Consider the following 14,607-nt stretch of genomic DNA (forward strand, 5'->3'; position numbering starts at 1 on the left):
GAGCACACACATTTAGAGAAAATGGCATTTGGTCTTTTCCCCTACATAACACCCCCCCCCGGGTACATTCCACATTATGGGTCCCCAAGTCTGGGAGGAAGTAAAAGAGAAGAGGGGTAGGCCTACACACTTGGCCTGCATGGCTGAACCCATGCCCTTATAATAACTAAACCTTAGAAGAGACACAGCTTCTTGACTGGCAACCAAGAGGCTCTTCCCAACAGCAAGTGGTACAAACTGCTCTTGCATTCTGATCTGGGAAGGAATGGCAGAGAGATGAAATCTGAAAACTCACCTTAGCCACCAATCCATCTCTTCCTCATCTAATCTCTCTTCAGCCACAGTCAAAAATCAAATTGACAAAAAGATAAAAACACAGTTTTTTCTTAACTGTGAGATTGGGCCAGCCACTCAATCCCTGGGGGCCTCATTTCTTATGTAAGGACTGGCATTACCTTTGAGAATGACTACAAATTCTTTCAGACATAAAAATCTAGAGTTGTAAAGCAAGATTCCTAAGAAGTTATTTTCCTTCACCCTAGTTGTTCGGAATGCTCAGATGGTAGGTCTGATAAAATGTCAACTGTGAATCATTTCACAGAACATGAAATGACTCTTTTTTCCAAGAAAAAAAATAATTCATATATCTGACTGCTTTTTACCACTTCCCCCAAATCTCAACTAACAATACAACAGAAAACGTCTAATGAATTCACAACTGAACTGAACAGAAAGCTGAGGAGCATTAGGGCTGAATATAGGTCAGACACATATCTTCCTCCCCTTTCTCTGCAAGCACAGACACAATCACTCACAGTACACTTATGTATCCCTGAAAAGTGTTGGAAACCAGATAACGGCATAACCCTACAGGTCGAAAGCATCACATATGTATCAGAGAGAGCTCGGTGTAGAACAATGTTTAATGTTGTGGGGATTGCTAACTGGTTGTTAAATACACAAAATGCAATAGAAAATTTTACTTTTAAGGGATTCTGGCAGACACAGGTTTTATAAGCTCATTTTGGTCCACTATAGAGGACTGAGAGACTAGTACATTCTATCACTCTCTAGCAGTGTAGACATTTCCTTTAAACAAGTTACATGTTCCTCCACTTCTCAGATTTAAAAAGGTATATAACCAGGCATGGTGGCTCATGCCTATATTCCCAGCTACTCAAGTGGCAGAGATCAGGAGGACAGCAGTTTAAGGCCAACCCAGGCAAAAACATTAGCAAGATCCCATCTCAACCAATAAGCCAGGTGTGGTGGCATGCAGCTGTAATTCCATCTATACCAGATGCTGTGGGTAGGAGGATTGCGGTCTGAGGTCAGCCCCAGGCAAAAATGCAAAACTCTGTTCAAAAAATAACTAAAGCAAAAAGGGATGTGGGCATGGATCAAGTGGTGGAGCACCTGCCTAGTAAGTGCAAGGCCCTGAGTTCAAATCCCAGTTCTGCCAGAAATTAGCAAACAAAACAAAACAAAAAAAGTACGGTTAACTCTTGACCTAGCCACAAGAGAGAAACGATTCTGACCAGAGGTAAAAGCCTATGTAACCGCTATTTATATGCACTGTAGAGTGAGAAAAATACAGGCGAGACGCTCTCAATTCCAATGCTTCCTTTATGAAAACAGAAGCCTGACTCTCAAGGGCTCAGGACGAAGGATAAGTGTGCCATCTCAGATTCACTTGCCAAGCCCGTGGGCTTCTCAGAGCCGTGGACTTTGTTAAACTGACACAAACGTCAGACGCGATCTTGCGTGAGGTCTACGAACTAAGCCACCTACGATCCATGTGTGGCCAATGAAGATGCTTTGCACTGAGCAGGTGGGTGAGAGCGAGTATTGGTATTCTCAGAGGGCTTACAACTAAAACACAAAAATAGTTCCCATTTTCCCCTGCAAAGCCCTCTTTAAGTAAATATAGAACGGAACTTATTATTGTGAGAAAAGAACATTTGGGGAGGTTTGGATGTCTTTGGTGCCCATTAAGTGATCAGTTATCCCCATCGTATGAACTCTTTAAGAGAAACACTCAGGTACTTCAAAATTTTGAGATAACAGCTTCCTACTATGGGCCACAACGGAAGCATTTATAAATTGCTTGTTGTAGATGATTCTAAAAGTCTGAATACATCGGGGAAATCATTTTCTTCTTGATAAGTGGGCCATCAGGTAGAATAAAACCTCTTGCTTGATAATCTGATGAACACCAGGGGAATTAAAAGGCCATGAAGCAGCAGCTTAGTGTGAATAATAGCAAATTTCTGTAAAGCCAATCCAAGCACCAGCTGCTATGACCCAGAGTGAACGTGTGAGCTCCTGGCCCTGTGCTCACACCTAGAAAGTGAGTCCAGAGCTCAGGCCTTCTCCTTTTTGGGGCTAGGACTACTCCGCAGAAGATGGGATGTACCCTGGACTGCATTTGTTCCAGAGGAGGACTGTGGCCAGCGCCCTGGGACTAGGGAGGTATGTACCACACTGCCACTACTCTCTAAAGGCCAAATAAATAGGCAGCTGACAAATAAAACCTAGCGAAGTAAAGAGCTGTTATGAAGAGGACGTGGGAGGCCACAGTAACTCACCGGTCATCTAGTCTCTATGGTCCTGAAGACCTGGCAACTTCACTGTGATTGTGGTTATTTATAGTTTCTTCTGGAAAACTCCACATAAGGTTTAACATGACTATTGGGGACAGAAATATCACTCATTCATATTCTGTCTTTGCCTCACTCATTCTCTAACATACACACACACACACACAGGAAGAGTAACAGGAAAGAGTTAGGGAAACAAAAACAAGAACCTGAGCTGTGCTGAAAAGCTGGGTCCACAGGGCTCTCCCACTTCTGCTGCTTGCTTAACAGTGCACCTGACTGACCTCAGAGAATATTTTGTTTTAATTTTTCTTTTGATCCAGTAAAGATAGGTGTAGGAAAATAACATCTCTCATTTCAGGGACAGGAACCTGATTGACTAAACCAGTTCTCACTCCCCATGGTGCTGGGATAAAGAGACCCAAATACAATGGACTTGAGTGCCCATGCACGTAGCAACAGATACCCATGGGATTAGATGTTTTCCACCCAGACTCTCTGAAATACCACAGAAGCACACCACCACCTACTAATCTACTTTTGGGGAAAAATAATCTTGGGGCAAAGAGAGTAAGAGAAGCCTAATTTAGAAAGCAGGGGTCAGAATGGCTGTCAGAGTCCTGTCAGGGGTGGGACACAGAAGGGAAAGGAAGCAAACTTGAAAGGGAAAGGCGAAAGCAGTAAGGAGGCCAGAGAAAACCCACAAGACCAAATGCAGGCTATCATATGATGTACACATGAGAGGGGCCACACACGTTTGTCACAAACTCAAATTAACACATTTTTTAAAACGCTGCAGATGAATTATCTTTGTATGGCAAGAACCAGTGGTAATAACATCGCTTCAAAGCTGAGTACCTTCTATGAATCAGGCATTATACAAACACATGTATAGCTCAGTTACTCTTCAAAATCCCCTTGGAATACAGATATTATTCCCACTTTAGAGAGGAGAAAACTGAGCCTCAAAGTTGTGATAGAACCAGGAGTCAGTATCTTAATATAAGTCAGTCTTATGTCCAAGCCTGTGTCCTGCAATAGCAGAGGTGGAAGAATACAGAGCGCACTGGAGGCTCCTTGTTTCTCTAAGTGCCTCTTTCTGACTAAAACTTAACAGTAAGTGAAAGCCAATGATGTCAAAATGTCAGTGCATAGCAATGTGTGCTAACTTCTAAAAGCATAAGCTCAGCAAACACCCTAACAATCTTACAACAGCACAGTTTGGCTGTTGTTTAGGACATCCACCAGGTACTCAGTGCCTCACCAGCCAGTCTAGAAGGAATGTTGCTTAGGTTTGCAGTCCCCCTCACCACTCCTTGCTCTACCTTTGCAATGAGTCAAAATGAATCAAAACGAATATGAGTGAGTCAGCTGCGAAACTCCTGTTCCAAACAGTGGGCTGTGTGGTGGGAGAGTGCACAGATGGAGTTTCCTTTTTAAATGAAATGTTTTGGCACCAGCCTCTGTCAAGAGCTTTCCCTTGTTTCCATCTGGTTTTAGTCCTGGAATGCATACATGAGAGAATGGAAAAAGAAACCTCTAGGTGGGCGAGAAAGAAGACTCTGTCAGTGTGCTAAACCACTATAATACCTCAAGTGGCTGCCAGCACCTCCTCTAAATCCTCAGAGATTTAAGCACTCTACTCATGGAATGTTGTCACATTGTTTTCAGGGAATGGGAGAGTTCCTCAGACATAGCTCTATCCTGGAAAAGAATACTGAAATGTGTATATACTTTGGAGTCAGATGAACCCAGATATGCGTCTCAGCTCTGTCCTTCTGAGTCACCCAACTCTGGGCAGTACACTTAACCAACTGTAAGCCTTGGCTATTTCATCTGTACAATAGAAATAACCACAGGGACTGCTGTGAGGATTACGAGAGGTGATGCAAGTTAGATGCTTAGATTTCTACAGTTGGATACTCTTATTTATAAGGCTTTAGAAAAGATAAATATTATTACCACCACTTTTCCCAGGAAGAGATGCAGAACCATAAGGAAATGCTAAGAAACTTCAAGGGATCTACTTTTCTATTACACAACTGAGCAAAACAAGTCCATACATGGCCAGGTTCCCATCAAGAGATACCGAATTTCCCTGGGGAGTTAGTTTTCTAAGACTCATATGCATCTACTAAGTATCTTCAAATATGCAGACTTATTTATTTATTTATTATTCATATGTGCATGCAATACTTGGTTCATTTCTCCCCCCTCCCCCACCCCCTCCCTTACCTTCCTCGCCCCCTCCCTCTGCCCCCCACCCCCTCGATACCCGGGAGAAACTATTTTGCCCTTATCTCTAATTTTGTTGAAGAAACAGTATAAGCAATAATAGGAAGGACCAAGGGTTTTTGCTAGTTGAGATAAGGATAGGTATACAGGGAGTTGACTTGCATTGATTTCATGTGCGTGTGTGTTACCTTCTAGGTTAATTCTTTTTGATCTAACCTTTTCTCTAGTTCCTGGTCCCCTTCTCCTATTGGCCTCTGTTGCTTTAAAGTGAATATGCAGACTTAACAGTGTACAAGACTGTCATCACCCAAACAAAACTTAAAGCTACAGGAGACCAAAGTATTATGGAGACATGATTATCAGTGCAGCTTCATGAGATTAAGGTAAGGACAGATGTTTGGTTTGGGAAGTTTTCTCTCATGCCTATAGGACTTGGACAGCACAGCACAGCTGCTATGGAATCAAATGACGTGGGTTCAAATACTTGTTTTGTTACAACTGATGATCTTGGGTAAGGTAATTAATGAGAACAGTACTGTTTGCTACCTCTGGGCACTGCTGTAAGGATTAAATGAGCATATATGTGTCTATCTATCTATCTATCTATCTATCTATATCTGATAGAGGAACTCAGCAAATGCCAGTTTGCCAATACTAGTGTCACCAATCCAAAGGTGAGCTGGTGCCACCCCAACCATACTGAGCACTGAAGCGTGTGATGAGTGCATGGCAGGTGCTATCCAAAGGTCCTTTGTAAGTGACCCTTGCTGGCCAAATCTACTGCATCAGAAGTAAATCTCTTCTTTTAACTCTAAGTAATCAATAATTACTGTTGTTATATATTTTAATCAAATGTCTCTATGTACATATCACAGAAGGATGAAGTTTTCCATAAACAGTGCAACACAGACTATTGCATTTTTGTAAAATTAAACAGGCTATAGGAAAACTCATAGAAATAAGACATCAGGAATAACTCAAGAATTGCTTTCTTGAGTTACTTAATTTTACCAAATCTCTATATTAAAGAGATATGATGCTCATCCTCACAAATATTCCAACTGTAGGAGAACCTGAGAAATTATATAGGAAGACAGTGTGGAGGCTGAAAATGCCACAGTTGTCAGGAGTTAGAGAGGAATCTTCCCTTCAAATACCACAGCCCCTGCTGAGTTGAGCCAGAGGAAATGCAGTGCTGCAGCAATATGAATGTGTTTATGGGATCGGGGACTGGGTGCTTTTTAGTTCTGCCACTTCCAAATTTGTGACTCCAGGAGGTCATGACCTCTGGTAAATATTCGTTCCTTTATCTGTGAAATGAAAAACATACTACCTAGTTGTTAGAGGTGCTGTGGGGTTTAATTGGAATTAAAATAAACAATAAAATACATATAAGATGAATGCTTATTTTTTTCTACATATTTTTCTAAAAATTTCCTATTTCTAGCAACATTTACTGCTTGTATAATAAAAACAATAAATATGTATCATAACTGTAGTTGTTTTGCTTTTTTTCTTCACTGCTAATACCTTTGTACACCTTCGATTTCAGTGTGAATTTCTTTTTCTTTTTCAGGATTAAAAACTCTTAGAAAGTCCACCCACTACTGATAATAAATCATTTCTAACAAGTCCTAATTCCTCCTCTCTTGTATTCTTCCCTTCTCCCTCTTCTAATAATTACAGACTCTGAGATGAGATGAGATAGTCTGAATTAGAAAGCAGATAAAAGGAATTCTGTTATATGCCAGATCACTTACAATAAAATTTGGCTACCCTATATTCCAATAAAAACCTATAAAGAATTTTCTCAAATCCTCATAAATGTTTAAGTGTCCATTCTGATATTAAAAACTTGAATTCTCACGCCTGTGATCCTAGCTATTTAGGAGGCAGAGATCAGAAGGATCGTGGTTCAAAGCCAGCCCAGGCAAATAGTTTCATGAGACCCTATCTCAAAAAAACCCTTCACAAAAAAAAGGGCTGGAGGAGTGGCTCAAGGTGTAGGCCCTGAGTTCAAGCCCCAGTAACGCAAAAACAAAACAAAACAACTTGAATTCCTCTCTATATGATATGTATGGAATACGTAGGAATTTTTATATGAAGCTACAAAGTGGGTCCAGAATCCTGGAACTTCAGAGCCAAATGAATCTCAACAAACTACCCTGAACTTTTCAATTGAATAAATCCAGATGTTTAATAAAGGTCAGAAAACAAGAAGATTTGTTTAAGTTCAAGAAACTTCTAAAATTGAGTACCAAAAGTATATCATGTCAAATATTCCAGTGGACAATCCAGAATATAACTCCCTAAAATAGTGAAACTAACTTCTCAACCTTAGTTTCAGAATCTTGCACATTTAACACTTTCAAAATACAGATTTGTGCTGGGCGCCGGTGGCTCACACCTGTGATCCTAGCTACTCAGGAGGCAGAGATCAGAAGGATCACGGTTCGAAGACAGCCCTGGCAAATAGTTCAGCAAGACCCTACCTCAAAAAACCCCTCATAAAAATAGGGCTGGTGGAGTGGCTCAAGATGTAGACCCTGAGTTCAAGCCCCAGTACTGGGGGGAAAAATATACAGATTTGCTTCCCCAAGCTACCTAGTGCACATTAGTACAACATATAAGGAGCCAGATCATCTGAATTTGGAAAACATTTCAAGGTTATTCCAAGAAATATCTATGGTTAACAACTACTGAGAAAAAGGACAGGATTGCTAGGTTCTACACTCCTAATCTGTGATTACTTTCCATAGAACCCATTTACATAAATTACTTCATCAAACAGTATTCAAATCTTTTTTAAAAAGAGACAATTTTGCTCTCTCTATAAATTTAAAGCCATTTAAAAGAGACCAAGGTTCTCTGTTCCAACAGGATATGTAAAAGAATGTACTCATCACAAAAGTTACAGTCTCCACATGTTTCTTCTGTGGGGATGGTGAGTAGCAGCCAAGAAGAGATTGCGATTGATTTATGAACATAAATGTAAAAACTAACATCATCTATTACACACACCAAATTAGAACAGGATCAAGAAAATGAGACTGTAAACAAGAAATTACAGAACATTCAGTAGGCAACTGCATTCTAATAAACTAATTTTAACTCAGCATGTTTCTGGTTTAATTTTATAGACTCAAAATTATCATGGAGATGACAACTGATTGATTGTTGTGGGTGGTGGTGACCTTACTCTTTGAATTCATTAACAGTTCTATATTAATTAAGTCTACACTACAATCAGGTGTGCAGTAAGCCATACCCCCCCCACACACAAACAACATCTTCCAATAAGCAACTATTGTAATTATACCTAGCACTGTGGCAGGTGATAGGAGGAAATTAGAACTGAGCAAGTCAGTTCTGTTGCTTGCATCTATCTATCTACCCATGTTGCTGCATGTATGTGTAGTCATTTCTTTTTATTGTCAGGTACTCATTCCACTACATAGATATAAAACCATTTGTTCATCCACTCGACATGTACATGGAGATTTGAGTTATTTCCAAATTTTTATTATGTATAAAGCTTATGAGCATTTCTGTATAACCTCTTTGAATATAACAGGTTTTATTACTCTAGAGATCTCCCTCTCAGATTATTCCAAACACTGGAAAAAATTCTCACAAAGAAACTTATTAGTAAAAGACACTGGATATATACAACAAACCCAGGCCTAGATGCATACTTTGGCAAGCTTTTAAAGTCATGCTCTCCCCTTTTTCTTTTTCTTTAATGGCTCATACTGTTTGAAGAGTAGCTAAGAATTATTTGTGGAACCTTGCCTTAATTTGGACAAAGTTTGCTGGTTCAAAACAAATAGCTGGTTTTCATCAACCAAACCACAATAGTTCAAGGGCTGGCCTCCCAGAAAGCATAGGCAATTCACACTAATAGCAGGAAAAAGACCATCTTTCTAGTGCTCAACTTTCACTTCAAAGACTCCTGTGTGTGGTCAACTACAAAGAAGTCATCCCTAGACTTGACAGGGGAAAAGGAGAAGCCTCAAATCCTGCTTGGTCTGCTAATGAAGCTGCCATTCCATCCCTCTGCCTGCAATGACTGCACACCCACACAGTCCTCTTCAAAACAAGTGAGGCTCTGCTTTTCTAGAACCTCTTGGTTCTTCAACCAGTCCAAATTCTCCCCATATATGCTTATCTACACTTTTTCCTTTCTGGCCTTTACACAATTTTATGCTTATTTTAGAGAATAACTCATTAATGTCTACTGCTTCTTCCTCACTGAACTAAGACTAAGTAGTCTGTAATTTTTTTTTCTCTTGACTGTACTCAGGTTTGAACTCAAGGCTAAGGAGGTGCTCTAGTGTTTGAGCCATGCCCCCGACCCTTTTTGTTTTCGTTATTTTTAAATAGGGACTCATGTTTATGCCCAGCCTGGCCTGGATTATGAGTCTACTATTTATGCTTCCTGCATAGCTGGGATGACAGGTGCACACCACAGAGCCTATTATTTTATTGGTTCAGATTGAGTCTTAAGAACTTTCTGCCCAGGCTGGCCTTGTACTGCAATCCTCCTGGATCTTTGCCTCCAAGTAGCTAGGATTACAGGAGTGAGCCGGTGGGCCCAGCTGAATTTTTCTTGTAACTGCGACCTTATCACCTAGGATACTCAGCACATAAAAGATACTTAATGGAGAGGATGAGCTTGCTCAATGTATACTATACACATATATGGAACTGCCACAATAAAGCCTTGTATTTTTAATGAATGCTAATTCAAAAGTAAAATAAATTTAAAAAAAGAATTTATCATGGATTCATTTTTAAAAGGTACTAAATGCATATGTGACTAATAACTTTAATTAAAGCATAAGTTTATCAGAACTGGTATTCCACTGAGCTTCATATAAGCTACTAAATAAAGGTGGCTACTCCTTTGTCGATTACAAGAAGAAAAAAAAACATACTGCAAAAAACAGGTGTCAAAGTTGCCTGAGTTTTCCTGCCCCAAATTTCCATTATACTGTCTGCTGAAATGTTAGATCTACTTTTTTATCCTCTCAAAATTCAAAACCATGAAAAGGATAAAGACTTTCAGAATAAGAGATTTTTCCTCTATTAGAATGCAACAAAAAAAGCAATTCTTATAGTTTCAGACTTTAAACCTGAAGGTCTTGATAATTTGTAAAGGAAATGCAGCTCTCCAATAAATCCCAGGTCATTGTCTTCTATGGCAGGGGAAATGGCTATGCTATTTCACTGAGATGAGGTTGTCAGAATCTCTATCACTCTCTCAGAGTTTATGATCAGAAATAGGCAGACACAGCACAGGCCTACATTCCAAATAAAACTGTTCTCTTTTAGTTACAGGTTTATACTAGGCAAAACTCAACTGGCTTCTGAACCATCCATCTTCCCTCAACTACCTTTCTATGGGAAATCTCAAAGAAACATTGAGAGAGCAAAGCTTAATAAAATTAGAATCATTATGTTCAATGTTCAGCTCAATCAATGTTCAGCTCAGCCTAAACACAAAACAAAATTTATTGGCATCACTTCATACACTCTTGGTACAAGCAAAACTCTAGGATCTAAACTTAAGAATATGAGTGTTTTAAAGATCTGAAGCTTATTAATAAAACACTAGGAAGGTATTAGGAAAGGCTACTTCTTTGTTTCACTTAATCTCAAGTTATTAACTGAGCTCCTATTATATGCTTAGAACATGAAAGACACACTAATATCTTCTAGCAATAATAAAATGTTATTAACCTAATTCTTATTTGGGAAAAAAAGACCAATATTTCTAAGGCTAATTCTCTCACCTGGAAAGTCATTTTTACCAAAATACTAGATTCTTATTTCATTTTAATCTAAGATAAAGTCTTACAAATTTACATGTTCTGTCTAATGAAAAGTTATTTATACCTTAAAGTGAATAATGATAACAGGCTTAATTTTTAAAATCTAAAAGTATACCCAAAAAATAAAGTTTTATTCTCAAGTGAAAGGTTTTTAGAAGATGAATTAAAGCAAACTTAATTCTTCCATCATCCCATTATAAGAAATAATATCAGAACTATTACAAATGCCCTAGGTGTTCAGATTAGCAGCACCCATATCTCCATGAAACACTTATCCAAATTTTATCTAAAAAAAACTTGGCATGAATCCACAGTAAATCCCACAGATCTCCTAAAAATAATAATCCTACAAAACTCTAAGCTTAATAAAACAGATGCTCATTCCTGACAAGGCACTGTCTGTCAGGCAAAGCACTGATTGTGAACTGAATCTTCCTTCCTACATTCCATAAGGTATCAATATTTATCACAAGACAAGCTATTACTAATTATTGGCAATGGTCTAGGAAAAAAAGTCAATGAAATTCAAGCTGCTAATAATGACAACTGTCTAAATTCCAGTAACTATTCTAAAACAAAAATCCCCAAAGGCTGGACTACTTCCTAAGAAGGAAAGTATGAACAAAGAAATGTATCTGTCAAGCCCTTTGCAAAAATTCTTAATAACTACAAAAACACATTAAAATTAAACCACACTATCTTTTTAATACAAGCAATCCTCAAAAATAGAGGGACCACTAGTGAATAAGGATCATAGGAAGACAACAGAGAAAATAGGAAACAATCTACAAAATGAGTATGACCTTCACAGACACCTCAGAATTAACTATCTTAAAACAGAAGTTATTTTAATGATAGTAAGATTTGGTTTTCGTTACCTGACAGACAGATGTAAGTTAAATATTCGCCTTGACCCCCAGTTGCCAAAAAAGGAATCTTTTTCTTTGTCCTCCTCTTGACTTGGACAGCTCCCAGCATTCTTTCATCAAGAGGTGCAAAAATTTCCTTGCTGATGGCAGATTTCGCACTCATTGTAGAACAAGTGAGGTGGGCACACAGTGAATTTTCTAAAAAGAAAGAAAAGAAAACTTGGAACTGACAATTTGTAGAGCTCATACAAGAGTGAGCAGCAATTTCATTTGCAGGTCAAATGCAGTTTAACCTCTTATTTGCTTGAAATACATCATAGAAACTTTAAAAGGCAAGGTCTTCATATTTCTAGTAGCTATGAAAAATTACAAATGAAAAGGAAATCTGTATTTACTCCCTGAAAATGTCAAACCTAAGGTGAAACGAGCAGCATGAAATGGGATCTAGGAACCTTGTCAACTTGTACCCCAATTGTACCTCCTTTTAACTGGCAAGCTGTACCCGCCCCATTCCTTTTTGTAAGAACACAAATTCTCACTTCCATTTGAGGAGTCTTTCCACTGTTCAATGATGCTTGAAGTCAAGAAGTTCTTTACACCTCTTCCAAATCTTCTTTAACACAAGTATAAAATCCATTTCCCTAATTCCATTCATAGTGGAAATAACTGCATCATCTTCTACATAATAACTATATAAGCAGCAGAAGTTCATTAATTTACCCCTCCTTTAGCTGTCTTTGATCAGTTAAGTAATGAACTCTTATTTATCACCCTCTTACAATGAGCCTCATTTTCCAGCATTCCTCTGCATCTAGTTGCCAGACTCTGGACCTCACCAAATTCTCAACATTTTCCTTCACCCAAAGCAGACACGGAATTCCAAAAAAGTATCTGACTAATGCTTAGTATTTTGGAAATGTTACCCAGCAGTTCCCATGTATTATCCTCCTGTAGTTAACTGGCAGTGGGTGCCCAATAATTAAGAAAATAAAGCAGTGTGTGGCTGAGTCACAATGAATCTCCCCCCACCAAACTCACACATACACAGTTCCCATGTTATATTTAGTTTTCCGAAAGTTGTACTTCCCTAATGGTCTTAATTCTACTTGTGTCTGTCATGTTCAAGGTCAATCTGGATATGAACCCTACCTCTGTAAGGACCAAGAGCAACTTAACAAACCTTCTCTACTCTGTCATTTTAGTATAAATATCTGTGATTAATTAGTAGCCAAGATTTGTTTGGGAAGTTAAAAAAAATCATATATTAAGGTTTAGGAAGAACCTTTGGGTTGCTCATACAGATTGTGCCGGAGTATCTAGAGATCACTGCTATATGTAGTAATGCAGCTCGAAATGTTGATCGCACTGCTGGAAAATTGAACCAACTGGTAAACAGATTCTTGTTCTTTGCCACTTTATGCTCAGTATTAGAGATACAATTAAAAATGAAGACATGGCTTCTGTCTCTAAGGAACCGACAATTGACCACATCAAAGGTTTCTCATAAATCCCGATGATTTATGATGGAAGACCATGGGAACATCCTTCCCAACACAAAATTCACAAATGTTAACAATACAGCTGCCCACCTCTAGCCTGTCTACATCTGTAACCTTCCAGTGGGGGGAAATATGTATTTAAAAAGAGCATCTCACTGGTTAAAGAAATATCTCCTAGTTTTAATTCTGAAATAGGGCAGGTTATTCTAGTGGTATCAAGAATACAAATCAACATATCAGCCAAGAATACATATCTATAGATCTAGATTTTATAGATCTACACTCAGATCTCATACTCTGATCATGACATTTTTTATCATTGTTATCAGGTTTTTCACACTGAAAAAAAAAATAATGACAACAGGGCAGGAGTGTCTGGTTTTTAATATGTTGACTACTGACTGATATTGTGATTTCCTACAAGTTAGCAAACAGAACTCTCCCACCAGGCTTAAGGCTATGACTTATCTAGTAGAGTACTGTAATTTATCAAGGACTTTAAAAAAAAAATAAAAGAGGGAACCACATGCTAGTTCTTTTCTAGCTTCAAGGCATCTCATCTCTCACCTTTAGGGACATATTAAAAAAAAGAAGCAGGAGTTAAAATCCTGAAGAAAATACCATGCTGGGAGTAAGAATGGCCTGCCCTCCGAGCACTGGTACCAGGAAAAAGGCTCATCTTGCAAGAGAAAAACTATTCCCCAGGTAACTGAGGCACCCTGGGGAGTGAATTATGAGAAGCCTACATAAGCACAGCTGTGCCCAATAATCTGCAGGCTGTGTTTGCAGCCACAGAAGAGGGCAAGAAAGCAAGATGCAGCACAGCTGCTTTTCCTAAACTGTTTACATTCAGAGAAGTAGCAATGCAGGTTTCTCTTGTTACAATGTTACGCCCCTCCCCAAGAACTGCTGCTCCAAGTCCTTGTTTACCACTGGATATAAAAGACCTGCTGAAGGAGGATGCAGGTTTTTTTGATGGGGGATTGATGGAAGGTTTTTTTGATGGGGGATGGACTGATTGGTGGGCTGCTTGTGAGAATGATGCTGGTGAGTTATGCTAGAAGTTAAAGAGAACATGGGACAGTGCAAATCTGCACTAAGAATTTTATACATAGGCTTTAGAAAAGCTAAGCTAAAGAAAACATAGGACAGTGCAAGCCTAAGGACCTAGACTTTAAGAGTTATGCTAATGTAGTTTTTAGACACGGCTGCTGTTGTTTGCAAGTCTGAGCACTGAGACTTTAAGAAATCTACAGAGAGAACATGGGACAGTGCAAGTCTGATGGGATGGTGCAAGTCTGAAGGCAAAGACTCTAAGAGAGATTATGCTAAAGAAAAGCTAAAGAAGGGACAGTGTGAGTCTAAGGAAAGAGACTTTAAAGAACAGAAAAGGAGCAAAGTTTTAAAGAAAGACTTTAGAAGCAAGGTTTTAAAGAACTGTAAAGGAGTAAGGCCTTCAAGAATAAAGATAGAGAAAAGAAGCAAAGTGAAAGAAGAGATTAAGGCACACAGCAAAATCTACCCATGCATACTTCCTAAACTTTGTTTAATCTTTTTCAGTAAGTTGTAA

At 38.8% G+C, this 14,607-nt stretch overlaps 2 protein-coding genes across 3 annotated transcripts in view; one reads left to right on the top strand and one right to left on the bottom strand.

The window, feature by feature from the left end:
• Positions 1-11,681, bottom strand: part of LOC109678697 (inhibitor of Bruton tyrosine kinase-like) — an 86,222-nt gene extending 74,541 nt beyond the window's left edge. For both annotated transcript variants that reach the window (XR_012446209.1, XM_074068297.1), the window contains exon 1: positions 11,548-11,681. The gene's annotated coding sequence lies outside the window, so the exon portion shown is untranslated. The remainder of the gene's footprint in view (positions 1-11,547) is intronic.
• The window catches only part of LOC141410440 (sialin-like), a 345,752-nt gene that overhangs the window by 228,487 nt on the left and 102,658 nt on the right, over positions 1-14,607 (top strand).

Source organism: Castor canadensis, chromosome 3 (genome assembly GCF_047511655.1).
Source record: "Castor canadensis chromosome 3, mCasCan1.hap1v2, whole genome shotgun sequence".
Lineage (NCBI taxonomy): Eukaryota > Metazoa > Chordata > Mammalia > Rodentia > Castoridae > Castor > Castor canadensis.